This window comes from Camponotus vicinus, unplaced genomic scaffold, assembly GCF_025532165.1.
Source record: "Camponotus vicinus isolate PSW18456_S1 unplaced genomic scaffold, iyCamVici1.0 SCAF_4, whole genome shotgun sequence".
In the NCBI taxonomy this organism is placed as follows: Eukaryota; Metazoa; Arthropoda; class Insecta; order Hymenoptera; family Formicidae; genus Camponotus; species Camponotus vicinus.
The window spans coordinates 15425544-15439265 of NW_028141976.1; the positions used below are offsets into that span (position 1 = coordinate 15425544).

The 13722-nt window shown below is 26.5% G+C and overlaps 1 long non-coding RNA gene across 1 annotated transcript; it reads right to left on the bottom strand.

Annotated features, from left to right (window-relative positions):
- Nucleotides 1-5304: 5304 nt before the first annotated feature.
- On the bottom strand, nt 5305-6371 carry LOC145970125 (uncharacterized). The gene is made up of 3 exons (XR_014438333.1): nt 6214-6371; nt 5733-5845; nt 5305-5466 (listed from the first exon to the last, which is right to left on the bottom strand). It is a non-coding gene; the product is annotated as an uncharacterized LOC145970125 (long non-coding RNA).
- Between the last annotated feature and the right edge of the window lie 7351 nt (nt 6372-13722).

The following is a 13722-nucleotide window of genomic DNA, read 5'->3' on the forward strand; positions in this document are numbered from 1 at the left end:
CTGATATCAAACTGTGTTGCGCAGATCTTGCTCGATTTCTGCCACCAATGTGCCGTCAGTTACATCAGCAGGCTCTACCCGATTTCTGCCGACAATTTGATATCAAATTTCATTGCGCAGATCCTGCTTGGTTTTTGTTATCAATCTGCTGTCAAAATTGCGCCGCACAGATCCTGCTCGGTTTCTGCCATCAATGTGCCGTCAATTATATCAACAAGTTCTGCTCGGTTTCTATTGACGATCTGTTGTCCAGTTATGTGAACAGATTTTGTTGTATGTCTGCTGACATGCTGGCAACATGATCGAATATACCAATTCCTCTATGCAAACTGTAGTCTCTCTGCCTTTAAAATTTGTAATGGGTGTTTGACAAAAATCTGTTCTAACAGATTTGGCTATCTGGGGATGTGATTCAATTGATTCTTCGACGTACTCAGTAGAATCAATGCTAATGCTTTTTCGTCTCTTGATGTCCACACATCACTATTTTCGGTTGTACGAATTTCGACTCCACTCGTATATTTCCACAGTTCCTTGCATACGAGTATACTTTTTATTTGAATCTTCTATGATTCGTAATTAGTGTCGTTCAGCTTCTCGATATTTTGCGTTCCGATAGTAACCGACATGGCGTGCTTCTTCAGAGCGTTACTTCTCAGAAAGGCAATAAGAATTAGACTATACTCACGCACACACTTTTCTTCTCTTTATACCCTGCGTGCCCTGGGTCCATAACCTGTCTGAGTTTAGGTTGAAATAGCACACATCTAACTATATAACTATACCCAATAAGCAATTTGCGCGCAAATTGCCAGCAAATTGACGACAAATTTGATCAAAACTTGGCAGCAAATTGGCATCAACTATGTCCGCAATACGCTCGTGTTTTGCTGGCAAATCTTGCTAACAAAACCTGAGTGCAAATTGGTAGCAAAACCCGAACAAAGCTTGTTGACAAGATTCGACGACAAATTGGCGACAAATTGTGAGCAAATCTTGCCGACATAACCTGACAGCAAATTGATGGCAAATCACGAGCAAAGCTTGCTAATGCTTGACGTCAAATTGTCGCCAAATTGTGAGCAAACCTTGACATTCCGAAGCCATTTTATGGATATTTAATTTTTAGTTTCTAATTTTTTCTCTTTAAATAATTGAAATTATTTATACGTAGAAAAAACTTTATTTTATTTTATAAATATAATATTGTATCATATACAAGTTTTTTATATTCAAATACACATATCCCTAACAGCACATGTAGATACTGAGAACTTGTATGTATTTTATGTATATATATTCATATACAGGGTGTTTCAGATCACCCGTCCACCGCTTTTCTTTCAAAAACTAAGCATTTTTGAGAAAAACGTTTTAGACAAAAATTGTATGGTTTTGAGGGAAATATAAGATGGTGTCATTGGTTACACCCTCAATAGTCGTTTGAAGGTCACGTAAAGGTCACTTTCAATTTCTTAAATGGGACTCCCTACTTTTCATTGCATATTCTTGTAGCTTATCTCAAGAGCTTTCCAAAACACTATAATTAAATATTTTTTCATTAAGTACTTTTCGAGCTATGAGGCTTGAAATAATTTCTTAATTTTACATAAACTATAAAATATCTAATAAAATATTCATCTTTCGATTATCTTACCTTGACACTTTTACGTACAAAATAATGAGAGGAATCAATTAGTGTAAAGAAAAAACATAATTGTCTCGAAGAAAAAATATGTAATTGTTAATTGCAAATTACATATTTTTTCTTCAAAACAACTATGTGTTTTCTTTACACCAGTTGATTCCTCTCATTATTTTGTACGTAAAAGTATTAAGGTTAGATAATCGAAAAATGAATATTTTACTAGATATTTTACGGTTTATGTAAAATTAAGAAATTATTTCAAGCCTCATAACTCAAAAAGTACTTAACGAAAAGGTACTTAATTATAGTGTTTTGGAAAGCTCTCGAGATAAGCTACAAGAATATGCAATGACAAATAGTAGGTTCCATTTAAGAAATTGAAGGTGACCTTCATGTGACCTTCAAATAACTCTTCAAGGTCAAACCAATGATACCATCTTATGGCCCCCTCGAAACCAAACAACTATTGTTTGAAACATTTTTCTCTCCCGGGCTTGGTTTTCGAGTTATTCTCCATTAAAGGTTAAAATGATCCACCCTGTATATGTATATATATATGTACGTGTGTGTGTGTGTGTGTGTGTGTGTGTGTGTGTGTGTGTGTGTGTGTTGTATAATACACAAAAATCAGTAAAAATAAGAAAATATAATATAATACATAAAAATAATTTTAAAAAGCATTGATACTAAAAATATTGATAGAAATTTAATTAATAATAATTTAAAATTTGTTACATTACTGTCAAGGTGTAATAAAAATAAAAATATATAAAAACATATTATAAAAGAACGCAAAGTAATAAGTATATATAAGTATATTATAAAATATTGTTTAAAATTATGTTATTATTATGTTAAATTATTTAAATTGTAGTTATAGAAGTAATTTTATTATATGTAAATTATAATTATATAAATAACTTTAAATTTTATTTTATTAAAAATATCTTACCAGAAACTGTGGCTAATCCTTTCCCTAATACTGGTTCAAAAAGTTTATACATTATACTTTTATCCATACTGTTATGCAAGATTACCTACAAAAGTTGTGTTATGTCAAGTACTTTTAAATGTATATCTGTTTGTGTTTAGATATTTAACATATTATATTGAGATAAAATTAACTGTAGAAAATTATTTTGATTACATCAGTGATGAGTTATTATAAAGAAATATAAAAGTATTATTTATTTGAAATAGACAACAGATTCTCTATATATAGATTTAAATTATTCATGAATATATAATGAAACAAACAAACGCTAATCTTTTTACCTGCATTTGGTCTGGTTCATATATACCAATTACTAATTTGTTGCCTAGTCAAAACTTGAATGGAGATGAGTAATATTCGGTCCATTTAATAAAAACATTCAAAAATTCTAAAAAATATTTTATGATTTATTATGTAAGATAATTTATTATCAACTTCTTGTTACTTTGAATTAATGCTATGTTGGTGATAGTTAATTTTTGAATAAATATCTCTTTATTATTACCTTCAGAATTCAGACGAAGAAAATAATGGGCACTTCCAATAAATGGAAAACTCGTTGAGCCGTTTAATATATTTATCTTTTTAATTATATGTAGGCGATGATTATTTAAAATAAAATAATATATATAGAGCAGTAAGACCCAAAAGTATTAATGAAGTAAATATCATTATCATTAAATTAATAATACAAATTTGTATTAATGTATTTTCTAGATATTTTTCTTTTATTTTGTCTTCCTCTCCTAAACATATAGATAAATACATAATTACAATTTATGAAATAATGGAGATACTTTTTTTAGATTAGAAAGTAAATAGAGATACATTAAATTGAGATACTACTTACCTTATCGAAAAGTATGGGTATTTGTTGTTACCGTTACACTTGCTACGATTCGCGATTACAGAACAGAGAGACACGCAATATATATGTGCGATACACTTAAAATATTCAGAACGTTTCATAAAAACTGGAACTAAACGAACAAGAAAAATTCCTTTTGATGACATCAAAGGGTAATAGATAATAATTTATTACCAGTACTACAAAAACAAATGATACGCTTATGCAGCTACAGAGGCATAACATTAGATTTCCGGGAAAGCCACTTATGCGACTCTTGAGTTGATAAGTTAGTGGTATTTCATAAATATTAAATTAATATAATAGAAGTAAAAAATTAGAAAACCAACGAAAAAGACCCAAAAGTAAAAGAGGAGCTTTCTACATCCACGTAATTAGTTCTCGATAATGTTAAAAGAAAGTTCTCTGCATAAGTCTATACGTTTATATTTATTCATGTTATCATTACTGCTCTTAGGCTTGAAATTTCATAAATCTATGTTCAGAATTAGAATCAGCGACATCAAAAACCTTACGTATTTTTGAGAAAATAAACATTTTTTATATTTGACCGTCCGTTGCCTGCCAGGAAAGCTACTTTTGTGGCTTTGAACAAATCTCAAAATTCTTCGCAATGTGTATGTCATTTACATGGTTAAATTTTTCGGAAAACACGTTATTTTTGATGAAAAAATGACCGCAGCCTAAAGGTTAATATAAGGTTAATATAATTTTATAATTGCGTCCAACGGAGCGCGCACACATTACTATACGCATACTACAGGGTAAGGTGTCCGAGATAATTTTTTGCACATCCGAAGTGTGAAGGTAGATTGGCTCAAATTAAGAAGGAATATCCTCTACTATTTTCTGATTTTTGCAATAATTAATTTCTTAACTTTTAGGCTGCCGGCATTTTTGAGATATAGAAATTATTTTCCAGAAATGCTAAGTCAATGTCAATTATAAGCTTGTTAATATGTTAATGACTTTATTAATAGAGGTCAATAAACATAGATCTATAAACATTCCTAAGCATGCGTATAGCGGAAATGATAATGCTTATTCTACTGTGTTATTAAAGAATGTCAATTTGTATTTGCATAGTATTACGTGATATATGTACAGTATAATGCATAGATTATTGATTAATAAAAAAATGGATCTATTATTAATATTAATAATTAATATTATAATGAATTCTCAAAAAAATATATATATATATATATATATATATATATATATATATATATATATATAATACGTTATCATATGTGAACTTTAACATCATGTTCCTACTAATGGATAGAAACACTAATTTAATAAATTAACAACAAGTTATTTAATTACGTAATACATCTGATTTTTCGTGGTAGGAAGGTCAAGTTAATAAAGGTGTTGAAAATTTATCTACCAGTCTGCGTATTCAGAAATGAGATTTTCGATTGGATAGAGAACGAAGGATAGACGAGGATGATTCTGAATTAAATTTTCCGATACTTCCCACACAACATTATGTCGTCTTAAAGATGTCTTAAAGACGTCATGAAATTTCTAAAGACGTCTTAAGAAGTTATCAGAATTACATCTTTATGACGTCTTTAAGACGTCTTATGTCCCGATTTAAGATATCTATCGGGCATTGTTTTAAGACGTCTCACTCAAGACGTCCCAATCAAGATATAATTAAATGTCTCACTCAGGATGTCATAAAGACGTCTCAGACATTTCAATTAAGACGACTTTTAGACGTGCGTAATTCGGTCGGTACAATAGCTGCATATTGATTTATTCTATAATAAATAACACAACTCATGATTTTAAGTTCATTTCTTTATTATATTTTGGTTGATACAAAGTTTTCAATGGTACAACTAGTCTAGTAGCATCAATACGCGATGATGACCAAGCATTCCATTGCGCACATCGTCACAATCTTCATTTTGTTGAATAAAATCTTCATATGTTGTCATAGTGCTGTAAAAAAATATACAAAAGATAATTAATATATTTTTTTTTTACAATATAGAATTTAATGTTTTACACACACACACACACACACACACAAAATTAAATATATAAGTGAAATATGATATAAGATGATATACATTTACATATATTAAAAAACATATATTAATTTCAATGTTTTCTCATTTTCAACACTAAAAATGTTATGCAGCAACATTATACAGCCCTATTGTTTTTTAAATAATATCGTATGGAATTTTCAATAATTTACCAACCTTTTTCTCCTTATTTCTTAAATAGTTGAGGCGATCTCCCGCATGTCGTAACCATTCTTGGATGGTCTTTTTAATATCGTGCATATTACTTTTTTCATCGTCCGAAACGTATGCTGAAAAACGATTTGTTACATAATTATTAAAATATTTTGTGCTTTAATTCCAATAGTTAGAATAGGGTAGTCATGAAGTAAAGTATAGCTATAAACGTTTGTAACTTTTGGAAAGAATATAAAAATTTTGATCCGTAAAAAATTGGAAAGAGTATAAAGTGTAGAAGAATATTTGAACGAAATTTGAAGTAAGATCTTATTAATAATTCTGAAGAAAAATTTAAAGTTAAAAGTGCACGTTACATCTAAGCATATGTTAGATACTATCTCGAATACTTATGTTCGAATACATTAAAGGTGCAACTATTTTTAAGCAATATTACATAAAAAGGAGAAATAAAAATATATCTTAAAGAAATAATAATTACCCATAATAACTGTGACAAAACTTGTGTCCTTAATTGCCGTTGATCCTTTTTGGCCTGTCCATGATAATTTGCGGCACAATTCATCCGATAATGTGTACTTTATAATATTCCTTGTCTTGTGAACGAAAGTGTTTCCTCCAATTTTTGCAATTTTCCGTTTCTATAACAGAATGTTACAAAAATGTTTAATAATATTTTCAATTTAAGCCGCTTGAATTGAAGAAAAAAGAAACATGAATTTAATATATTTTAAGAGCTTCTTTCAAAATTACTAAGCGACAAAAGGCAGCAAAAATTGTAATAAAATTTAAAAGAATGTTATATATTACGCTTTAAGTAAATTTAAGTAAATATTTTATACTATATATCTAAATTTGCGCACTAATAACCGCGTATCTTTTGATTTTTATTTGCCTTTTTACCCCTTAGTAATTTATTATTATGTTGAGCCTATTATTTTCATTATTTTATTTTTCAAAATTGTTTTTATTATATGAATAAATAAATAAATAAATAAATAAATAAATAAATAAATAAATATATATATATATATATATATATATATATATATACAGGGTGTGTCAGACCACCCGTATCAGCCGAATATCTCGAAAACCGAGAACGGCAGACAAAAATGTTTCCTATAAAAGTTATAGGGTTTCAAATAATGCACAGTAATATTAGTACAACCTTTTTAAATAAAATTTTGTGGTTCTTTCTCTCTTTCTTTCTACACACACACACACACACACACACACACACACACACACACACACACACACCACACCCACACCCACACCCCCCCACACACACACACCCACACCCACACCCACACCCACACCCATGACAATGATATATGTAAACAATAACGCGTTACTGTTTATCATCAAGGCTGAACATGTTATGGGTAATTTGTTGCCGAAATATTCTATGCATTATATAATATACACACGGAATATTAAATTATAGAAAAATATTAATTTATAGATTATTTAATTAATTATTTCTAAAATAATTAATTCATTCAGTCAGTGTTTTAAATAAGTTGGAAATTGTTACATAACTATTTTAATAACTGTATGGAATCTTAAGACGCGATCTAAGATCATACTTAAAATGATTTTAAATATACTCTCTAAAAGTGAATCAGTGTATTATCACTGTAATCAGTACTGTACTTATAACTGCTTGTAATCAGTGAGTATTTACTGTTTTTCAGTGATAATACACTGCTTCACGCTAGTGAAAGTAGTATATAGTATATTATCACTGAAAAACAGTAAATACTCACTGATTACAAGCAGTTATAAGTACAGCACTGATTACAGTGATAATACACTGATTCACTTTTAGAGAGTAAGAATAGTCTATATGAATATTGGCATATGTTACCGCCGGCATAGTTCTCAGGTTCATGAGAGTACTGAAACCTTCATACCCGGCAAATGCCTTCGTTAAGGTGGAGATATATTGAAGAGGAAAATTTTTTTTTAATTTTAGTTTAATTTCCTTTTAATACAGAGTTTCCAAACAGAGAATATAATACATATATAAAATATATATTACACATAATTATAATATATACAACGTAAATTACAATTAATTTGCAATTACATAAAAAACACATTACAAATAATTACAAATAAATTACAAATTAAATTATTAACTAACATAAAAAATATTAACATAAACATACTAACATAAACATATTAAATTATCCTTTTTTTTTCAACACCCTGTATATTAATTTAATTTATGTATTCAAAAACAGACGTTTTTTAAACTTCAATACTATCCATTTCAAATCATCTTTTATACTTTTGATTTTTAGACTTTTTACCTCAGGAAACTTTTGATCAGCATCACCTAAACTACAACATATTTCAATTTTAGCCAATTTGACCGAAGCCACTTTTTTAATATAAAATGTGCGGGGTCTTTTTGCACAATTTAAGTGCATTTATATATATACAAATATTATATATATGAATATGTTTATATGTACACACACACACACACACACACACACACACACACACACACACACACACACGTACAATTCTTTTCTAATTTTTATATATAATATAATAAATGTTTGTTTATATACAAACATTATGTAAAAATTATATAGAGATATTTTACATACCGCTAATATCATCGTAAGTAAATTCTCCCGTATTGTTTCTTGCCGAAATTTCCCGTTAGACATTTTTATTAGTACATCGAGAAGTGTTTTATTTATATTATAAAAGAAAAAATGTAAAATTTTGTGCATGTGTGGATACATGTTAATTATTTTCTCAAGTTTTCTAATAGCATAAATATATAATAATATACAATAACATATATATAAGAAAAATTAGATATTCTAAAAATTAATATTAAAAATAAAGAAATAATAGAAGAAAAGAAAAATATTTTTAGCATTGATTAAAATTAGACATTATAATAGTATTTTAACAATGAAAGCAAGCACTTTAACAGCATTTTAAGCTTTTGAAAAATATTATTTTGCTGAAAAATATATTATTTACAAATCTTGCATCATAATAACAATGAAAATATACAAATAAAATATAGACAAAACTTACGAGTTGTTTCATTTTCATTGTTGCTATTCTCTGCATTTATTAAATGCTGTTGTATTAACTGTGAAATAATAATTTATGAGTAAGTATAAAGTATAAGTTAAAATTAATTCCTTATTAATATTCATAATATTTACCTTATCCATAAAAGAGTATAAAATGTTTATATTTTCTTTTTGTTTTCGTCCTGCAGCTGTCAGATTAAATATGAAATCAGGATACAAGAACACATTCCGTAATCTTAATGTGAAAATTTTCCTCATGCTAAAACACACACATCTTTCTATTAAAATAATATTCTATATTATAAACTATAAAAATATATTTAATTAATTTAATTCCACAAATAGAGCAAAAGAAAAATATTGTTTTCCTGGTTATATATGTCAACAAAATTATTTATAATAAAGATTTAATTTAAAATATAATTTCTACAAACCCTTGTAAAAATTCTTTTGAAAGTGCAATTTTTTAAAGAATTTTATAAATTATTTTCAGATAGACTTATTTTTACGATTTGTGCATATTTTAATATTGTAAGAAGTCAAGTAAAAAAAATTACTTTAAAAAACAATAATGTAAAAGAGAGAAACAATAATATAAAATATTATTTTACCTCGCACTTATTTCGAGACATTGATTGATCTGATTTGATAAGAGTTCAGGTTTGACGTTCATCATTGTGGCTTCATAATGATACATGAAAAGAAATTCATTACTCAAGATATTAACTATTATAGTAATTGAATAATAATATTGATTTGTACATTTTATTCAATGCATTTGCTAAATAAATATGATATGAAATTATAAAATAAAAAATAAATGTTTTGTTATCTAAATATTTTTGAAAATAATAATCAACTTGGTAAAATTATATGCATTTTATTATTTTTATTGTTTCAATATTCTCGATATTAATTTATGTCGAATGTCGAACGTCGAACAATATTTTGCAGCGTATATTACACATATTGTCATTAAAATGTTTTCAAAAGTAACAAACATAAGAACTGAAAAATCAAAAGACACGATAATAAAGTCACTCGCAGCAACGACAAGATTAGTCTCGTATCTATGTATCTACGTATATGCGAGTTGCTCATTTAGAAGTATCATCGATTATCAGATTTCAATAACTATTTCAATAACTATTCAATATCAATCTTAATAGACTTAATCAATAGCTTGGGTTTCATTAAGGAAAGTATCTGTAGTTGTGTTCTACGTGTCTATAAACAGAAATATTACAATTAAAGATAGGGAAATAGATGCAAAATTCCAAATATTTGTGAATATTTTCATTTAAGAAATGTTTTAGACAGATGATAATTACTTTTCCGTTCTTTTCTATTACATATGTTTCGATTACATATGTCGCACGCACTAAAATAAATCTAATTCTGCTGTTGTCGAATTTTATTACACAATTTTTTTTTATATTTTATACTCTATGAAATTTTATCATTAAATCAACAGGATTTAATATATTATTTAATTCACAAATAATAAAATAATACAAATTATACTATATTATATTTAATATGTAATTTGTGTGTCTCTTTCTTTATCTCTTACAAAGTTTTTGATTTCTTTTTATGATAACAAATATAGTATACACACATGTTTTATAATAAATAAAAATACTTGGCCTTACCACATATTGTATTTATCAAGAGACACGGTAGTGTCTCGCGCCAAGTTCATGCGAAGCATTAGCGCGGCACTCCGTGTATCTATACGCGAGTCGGACAGTTGAGAGTAACTCAGATTTCAATAACGGCTGAACGGATCGAATTCTTACTAGCCTTAATCGATAGAGCGGGTTTGAATTGTATAAAGAAAGTATCTTTATTTTTGTGCTGCATGATCTATAAACGGAAATATCATAACGTAAAATCGAAATATGAAAATTTTCAATTAAGAAATGTCTTTATCATCATCATCATCGTCATCAACGCACATGTACACAACACATAGAAAGAGAAAACGTACATTTCCTACTCTCGACGGAAGATTGCGCTAATGACGCTTTGCGATATTTGCGATATTAATGACATGTGTCATATGTGTCATTAGTGACATGTATTATTAACCGCATTTTGAGTAGTGATAAATAATAAAGGGCAAGTTAAATAATAAATAATAAAATTATTAATTAAAAATTCGCAAGAGCCAGTAAGGTATGATAATTGGAGCGCAAAGTAAATAAATATATCTATTTTACAAGCTAAATATAAATATATATAATATAATATATATATATATATATATATATATATATATATATATATATATATTATATATACTTATTCTATATATATTTTTATATAATTTGCTTATATATTTAAAAAAATATACATATATATATATATATATATATATATATATATATATATACAGGGTGAATTTTAATGGTTGTGTCAATCTTTTTATCATACGGGAGATTACCGATAGCAATTTTAATAAATTGATTGATACATAGATGTCAGTTAATTGAATGGACCGAATCGAAGGCCGAAATATAATGTGTACAATTGAAGCAAGTTAAAAGCTGAAATTATGTAATGTGGATTTATTATTATTATTAAAGCTATGCATTTATTATTATTATTATTATTATTATTATTATTATTATTATTATTATAATTATTATTAAATATATATGTTATTATATTTATTATTATTATTATTATTATTATTATTATATTATTATTATTATTATTATTATTATTATTATTATTATTATTATTTTACTATGATCAAAACACAAGGGATTTATTATTATATATATTCGATATATTAAAGCGGAAGAAATACATATTTAAAAATTCAATTCAAATTTAACACTTTAATGTTTTATGTAAAACTTTATTTCAAATTCCGCATTTATTTTTATGATAAATTTTTATTGTATTATATGCTAAAAACATGCTGCAAAAAATTTTCTTCCTTAAAATAAAATTACGCAATTGTTTTATAAAAATGTATTTCTTGTGGAACAATTGCGTGATTTTATTTCAAGAAGGCAGAAATACTACATACCTTTAACGTATAACAATAATAAAAATTTTTATCATAAAAATAAATGCGGAATTTGAAATAAAGTTTTACATGAAACGTTAAAGTGTTAAATTTGAAATGAATTTTTAAATATGTATTATTACTGCTTTAATATATTAAATATGTATACGTAGCTTTAATAATAATAATAAATCCACACTACATAATTTCAGCTTTTAACTTGCTTTAATTGTACACATTATATTTCGGCCTTCGATACGGTCGATTCAATTAACTGACATCTATGTATCAATTAATTTATTAAAATTGCGATCGGTAATCTCCCGTATGATAAAAAGATTGACACAACCATTGAAAATTCACCCTGTATATGTATGTATATATATATATATATATATATTTTTTTTTTTAATATAATATCTCTTAGCACACAAATTAGACTAAAAAAAGAAGTGATATAATTCCCAAAAACTTACCTTTTTAAAAAAAGGTAAAAAAAGGGCGCCAAGTTCATGCACTAATTGTATCCAACTGTCATATTGTCTACAAAAGTAGTGATATAAAAAAATTGCGACAACTAAGAATAAAAATTTGTACAAGATAAATAGAAGTACAAGGAAGAAAACTTGTACAAGTTAAATAGAAATATTTTAATTGAAAACATTGTTATACAAAATAGTTGTTTTAATTTTCAAAAATAATAATATTAAGAAATTAAAAATTTATTTAAAAATTGAAAACTGAAAATTAATATAAAACAAAAAAGTAAAAAAAATTTTAATTAAAAGAACTTGGCGCTAAGAATGTATTTCTTATGGAACAATTGTGTAATTTTACTTTAAGAAGGAAGAACATTTTTTTGCTGCATACTTTTAACGTATAAATCAATAATAACAATTTATGAATCATAAAAATAAATGCGGATTTTGAAATAAAGTTTTACATAAAAAGTTAAAGTGTTAAATTTGAAAACTGAATTTTTAAATATGTATTTCTACTGCTTTAATATATCGAATATGTATACGTAGCTTTAATAATAATAATAAAAAATATATTAATATGTATATATATATATATTTAATAATAATAATAATAATAATAATAATAATAATAATAATAATAATAATAATAATAATAATACGTAGCTCTAATAATAATAAATCCATACCACATAATTTGATTCACCTTTTAACTTGTACATATTATATATGGATCGATACGGTCGATTCAAATAACTGACATCTGTGTACCGATTAATTTATTATAATTGCAGTCGATAATCTCTCGTATGATAAAAAGTTTGACACAGAAAATAAAACTCACCCTGTATATATATATATATATATATATATATATATATATATATATATATATATATATATGCCATCCAAGGTCAAACCAATGACACCATCTTATGTTCCCCTCAAAATCATACAATTTTTGTCGAAAATGTTTTTCTCTAAAATGCTTAGTTTTAGAAAGAAAAGGGGTGTACGGGTGGTCTAGGACACCCTGTATATACAGGGTGACCCATTTTAACTTAGGCAGCCAAATAACTCGAAAAATAAGCAAGATAGAGAAAAATGTTTTAGACAAAAGTTGTATGGTTTCGAGGGGGCCATAAGATGGTATCATTGGTTTGACCTTGAAGAGTCATTTGAAGGTCACGTGAAGGTCACTTCAATTTTTTTAAATGGAATACCCTATATATTTTTGTACATTCTTGTAGCTTATTTCGAGAGCTTTCCAAAACACTATAATTAAGTACCTTTCCGTTAAGTACTTTTTGAGTTATGATGCTTGAAATAATTTCTTAATTTTACATAAACCGTAAAATATCTTGTAAAATATTCATTTTTCGATTATCTTACCTTAATATTTTTATGTACAAAATAAT